This window comes from Physeter macrocephalus, chromosome 1 (assembly GCF_002837175.3).
Source record: "Physeter macrocephalus isolate SW-GA chromosome 1, ASM283717v5, whole genome shotgun sequence".
In the NCBI taxonomy this organism is placed as follows: domain Eukaryota; kingdom Metazoa; phylum Chordata; class Mammalia; order Artiodactyla; family Physeteridae; genus Physeter; species Physeter macrocephalus.
Window position 1 is genome coordinate 70,672,302 of NC_041214.2, and position 6,269 is coordinate 70,678,570.

The following is a 6,269-nucleotide window of genomic DNA, read 5'->3' on the forward strand; positions in this document are numbered from 1 at the left end:
CCAGCGAAGCCGGGTGGGCCTGAGGGAGGAGGGGGGGTAGGAGCTGCGAGTCCTGAAAGGACGGCCCAGGCCCAGTGGGGAAGGCCACGCCCCAGCTTGGAGTGCTCCTCTTCACAAACGGCCTCTAAATGCAATTCCATTTAAGGGCAACCTTGCCTGGTTCACACCTAGCCTTGAAGACTACAACGCTCTGTGGTCAATTTGCAGGGTGAGAACGGGAACCTACAACCCTGCACCTGCACTTCCAGCGCCATAAAAGAAGCCAATCACATCCCATAAAAATATCACTACCGCTGAGGTGCAATTTCCAAGGGGGTCTCCCGCAGAGGGAAATACACCACGGCCGGCGACCCCCGGATCTGCGAAATCACTGCAGCCGGGGCGGAAGGCTCTGGTGGGGGAGGGGCAGGGGGCCCCCTTTCTTGCCCTCTGCTCCCCGCTTTGTAATCCGGCTCGGCCACGTGGTGAAAGCTTCCGGGGGCAGGGGGGCGGCCTGAGTGGTTTCTGCCGGAGGGGTGTTTGACCAAACGTAAACAGCGAAGGAGCGGGAGCCGCGGCGAGGCTGGGATGCAGCGAGCAGCGACCCCGACACCGCCTTGGCGGAGCCTGAGCGCTGAGCAGCTGCCGCCCCTCCCCCACCCTGCCCGCGAGCCCATTTTCGCTTGGCCGGTCCCCGCGCTGCCGGATGGATCGCGCCCCACCCCCGCTCCTCTGCTCAGTCATTCAGACTTGGAAAGTCAATAACACGCTGACATCATCAGGGGTTTGTGTATTATTACACGGCTACTTTCCAGAGTACCTGGCATTATCTAAGAGAGGAGCACTCCGGCTGCCCAAGGAAGGACCTGGGACGTGGGCCTGGGGAGGAGCGGCTGCCCAAGCCAGGCCTTTTCCTCCCGGGGAGCATTTTCAGGGCACCGATTAGAAACAGATTATGAGTTTTTGCTGCACTAAATGCAGATGCACTTTAGCTATCGATACACGCTTCATTTTGGCTGGGGGCGCACTTATAAATCTTTCCTAAGTGACCTCTGTGTCTACCAAAGACATCCACTTGGTCTTTAAGAAGCATTTTTAGTGATCCTTACAAAGGGGGGAAAAAAAGGGTGTATTTTATGACAGGAAGCCAAAGGCTGATTCTTTTGAGACTTTTGGGGTTTGTGTGTGTGTGAATCTCTATTATGTAATCGCCATCACGGGTGATTAGGTCTTCTCTTTTCCTGCAGGGTTGGTCTGGGTGGTTTGGTTGCTGTGTTTTTCTTAAGCCTCATGCAGAGTAAACACACACAAAAAAACATGTCCCAGATTTACAGTGCAAAACTGCTCTCCAAGCAAACTGCCTTAGAAGAGTGTCTCATTTTGAAGGAGGGAAATAGATGAATTTATTTTTAATTAAGACTCCTTATCTTACTACTCTGGCATTTCCTTTTCCTAGAATGAGTTTTAAAAAATCATTTTAGATGTTCTCTTCCCTCCCTCCTGCTGCAGTGGTACTCGTAATGGATTAAATAACTAATTGTATAGATTACTGCACTTTTGTTCTGTTGATACACACACCTCTCAGTTAAAATATGTAAAATTGAATAGCTTCCACAACATGGTACCTTTTCTGTTTGGCCAAATAGATTATTTCTTTTTTTTTTACACACAGGGCTGATCTCATTTAAATTTTCTTAGTATTTTAAATTGCAAAAAATGACAACTGGCTGGGAACTGGCTACCTGGAGAATTACAAGGAAAATGCAGTTCTTCACTGGCCTGATCTCATCCATCTGTACCCCAAGCAGGGAGAGATCACCTATTGATATAAAAGTCTTTGGAACTCCTGGGGAGGAAGCAAGGCAGCCATGTTTCTCAGCAATGTAACACTTTCCCTCTGTGTACTTGATCGGTTCAGGAGAACTTGTAGTGGATTATGACCACTTACCTCTAGACGGTTTGAGGAAAAATTCCCCCACCAGGTTTGCACTTCTAAAATCACCTCCACAAGCCTGCCCTACAGCTCTCCCACTCCCACCTCCAATTTTGTCCCGGAAATTTCCGAGGTGCTGGCAGCTGGTGAGGTCCAGCGCACCAGCCCTCCAAGATGGTTCAGTAGGTGTTCATTCTGCGGAGCTTGGGCTGCTGAAGAGGGTTCCGGCTGGAGTTCTCCCCGCACCAGTGCAATGTTTACTTAGGAGCTTTCCCTCAGCTCCTGAGAGGGGAGTGTGCAGACCTCAGAGTTTGTCCCTTTGGTTGTCAAGATGGAGAGGCTCTCAAAGCACTTCTGTTTTCTTGCCTACCGGCCCTCTGGCCTTTGCCTAAGCCCCTTCTAGGCATGACTGACCCAAATAGGGGTCCTTACTAGACAAGGAAATCAATCACCTCATTCTAGGTGCTGAGCTCTGATAGCTGGCAACCACCTTCCTATCCTGGAGCTTCTGCCTAAGCAGGGGAGTGCAAAGGTCAGAGAACCACTCGGGGACCACTTGGGCAGAAGCTCCAGGACAGGAAGCTGGTTATCAGCTATCAAAGCTCCAGAACTAGGTGACTGACACTTTTGCTAGGCAAGGAGCCTATACTGGCTAGGAAGAGGAGAGAATTCAGTGCAATGGAACTAAGCTGGGGAGACCAGGAAGCAGGATTCTTGGTCCTAGAGGAGCTTAGTATGTTCCAAGAGGCAGACACACAAACAACAGCCAGAGAGCACGCCCAGTGCACTAAGGTGAGGGCCTTTCCTGGGTTGGTCCTTGTGTACTGGTGGGGGGAGGAGGAACTCCATGTGACCTGTGGCATCTGGCCACTCCTCCCACAACTGACCCTGGAGGAAATTTGGTGTCCTGATGGGTTCAGGAGCAGTCCTGCAGGCGTGACGTGATATTTCCCCATTCCTCTAGGGAAAAGAGGTCAGCTTCTAGGCCTTTACTGCCAGACATCTGTCAGCTAGTTAGAACTGGGTACATTTTAACTCATAGGCTTTTGTAGTACTATGAAGATTCCAGAGACTAAATTCAGTTATCAAGCCCTGATTTGGTTTAGAAAGTACAGCATCTTCAAATAGACCCTTTACTTTGATGACAACAGTGGTTAAACTATCTGTGGGCAAGATTTCTAATCCATTGCTCACTGATATTTTTGCTTAGAAACAGTAGAGAAATAAATTACAAAATATATGAAAATACAAGACCAATTTTTTATTACTAGAGAGAGAAAATTATATTCACAAAATCACTCTGTCAAACTACTGTAGATGTTTCAAAATGTTATTCTCAGTTGCTATGCACATCTCATCTGGAATGTAACAAACAGTTCTTGGATCTGGGATGTGCTTTGAGTAGCATGGAACAGAGATTGCATACTGCAGGTCTAAGGGCTAAATTCAGCTCACGTTTGTGTGTAGGTTGGCCCAAACAGTTTTTTTTTAATGGATTAAAAATCCAGAGATTTTCACATAAAAATCCAGCTTTTCCTGAAAAGCTTTTTTCCTCAAGACATGTCAACAATTGGGTAGAGCTGTCTCTTTAAGCCCAGGACACAGCCTGCTATTGGCCACAGTTCCAACCTACCCCTAGGCAGGTTTACTGATTTGAACTACAGGCTTGGCTTGGCTGCAAAAAGTATTTGAATCTGTGTACTCCTTCTAAAGGTTTCCCCTTGAAATAGGCCTCATGGGTATTTCCTAGCCTTCTCCTAGGGAAAGACCACACTGCAAAGGTCATAGGACCCCAACCAGGGCAATGTGGTTCTAAGACTAGAGGCTGTGGTTATAGAGTTTCTGTGAATCCTTGTGTGCCTCAAACATTCTCTCTGGATTAGTGGATAATACACCTCAAATCTTTATGGGTTAAAGTCTTCAGATGCATGCAGGTGCTATTTTGATGAATATAAAATTCATTTAATAATTTATAAATGTTACTGATAAGTGTTACTACTAGTTTTTTGTGACTTAATTTTTCTTGCTTAATAGACATAGAAAGTAAAACTACTAATGCCTTACTGCCTTAAAAAAAAATTTTCAAGGGGGGATGCTCCCTCATGAAAAAGTTAGGGGACTGCTGTTCTATAATAGTTGTCATCTTCATGGACTTCCCTGGCGGAGCAGTGGTTAAGAATCCGCCTACCAATGCAGGGGACATGGGTTCGATCCCTGGTCTGGGAAGATCCACATGCTGCAGAGCAACTAAACCCGTGCGCCACAACTACTGAGCCTGTGTGCCACAACTACTGAAGCCCTCACGCCTAGAGACCATGCTCTGCAACAAGAGAAGCCACTGCAATGAGAAGCCTGTGCACCACAATGAAGAGTAGCCCTCTCTCACTGCAACTAGAGAAAAAGCCTGTGCGCAGCAACAAAGATCCAACGCAGCCACAATTAATTACTTAATTTTTTTTAATGAAGGTAGGGATGGGACCAGAGTGAAGCAACTTAGGTGTCTAGAATGAAAATTTTAGGAGGCACTCACGCTCAGTCATGCAGGTACAGGTTGGCACTTGTGTGACGTCATCTTCAGACTCTTGTTCATGTACCCCCTAAAAATGACAGCTACAGTTGTGCAACGTAAGTTGAAGTTGTTGTAAAGGGTATAATATCCAGTGTACTACAAAAATTTAGAATAAAGCTGTTACATCACTTTAAAAAATATATTCAGTGGGATCCAAATACCATAGCAATCAGATACCCATCATCATTTACTTAAAAAATACATGAACAAGCTTTTCTTAAACACCGGCAGGCTTTACATATATTTTTCATTGACTTTATATGGCCATCCTTATAGGACTAACAAAATAAATGTAAGTTTTAATTTAAAAAAATTCTATGTGATTAAATGGCTTTTAGTGTTAAATTTTTATTGATTATATATTCTAATAAGGTGACTATGGCTTTTCTTCCAATTAGCTTATCCATGGATGACTACTGTTTCCTATTACTAGAGTGAGCATTGATTCTCTTCTAGTTTTTGTTCATACACTTGTGTGTGCACAAGAATGGTTATCATATGACCAGGTAGATGGAAATGGAAGCAGTGTTTTTAATAGCAATATCATCTTCACGTTTCTCGTTTGCTGCTTTTCATTCTTTATCTCCTTACGAATCATTTGCCAAAGATCTCATCTTGGGCTTGCCAAAAAGCATCTGTGATTAGATACTACTTTGATCCTTTGGGGAGCAAGAAATAAGAAGCCATGTTCTGTAGCCTGAATGTCTGTGTGTCTCCCCCACCGCCCCCCGCAATTCATACGTTGAAACCTAATCTCCAGTGTAATCATATTTTGAAGTGGTGCCTTTGGGAGGTGATTAGGTCATGAGGCTGGAAGCTTCAGGAATGATATTAGAGTCCTTATAAGAGAGACCCGAAAGAAACCCCTCACTCCTCCTGCCATGTGAGGACATTGTGAAAAGATGGCCATCTGTGAACCAAAGCAGGCTCACACCAGACACTGTGTTTGCTGGTGCTTTGATCTTGGACTGCCAGCCTCCAGAACTGTAAGAAATGAATTCTGTTGTTTATAAAGCACCTAATCTATGATGCGATATTACAGCAGCCTGAACTAAGACACCACCTGACTAGCAAAGCTATTTATTTCAAGTCATTAAAATTATTTACTTTCTCTATACCTATTCTAAGACTTAAGTCTTTGCTCTGAATATGTTCGTGCCTCAGGGCAGTGTACCGCAGGACTGGGAACAGGTATAAGGTATGCATTTCTTTCTGCTTTTTTTCCTGGGTAGTGGAAATTTTACTTATTTATTATATTTCTGCTTGTCTATATTGTCTAATTTTAAAAATTGAGATATAATTGACGTATAGCATTATGTTAGTTTCAGGTGCAAATATAATAATGTGATGTTTGTATGTATTATGAGGTGACCACCACAGTAAGTCTGGCTAACATCCACGATCACATATAGTTACAATTGTTTTTCTTGTGATGAGAACTTTGAAGATCTACTCTCTTAGGAACTTTCAAATATACAGTTTAGTATTAATAACTACAGTCACCATGCTGTACATCTAAAGGACTTATTTATCTTATAATTGGAAGTTTGTACCCTTTGACCACCTTCACTCATTTTCTCCACCCTCACTCCCACCTCTGGCAACCACCAATCTGTTCTCTGTAACTATGAGTTTGGTTTTTTGTTTTGTATATTTTTAGTTTCCATGTATAAGTGAGATCATATGGTATTTGTCTTTCTTTGTCTGACTTATTCACTTAGCATAATGCCCTCAAGGTCTGTCCATGTTGTTGCAAATGGCAAGATTTCCTTCTTTTTTATGGCTGAA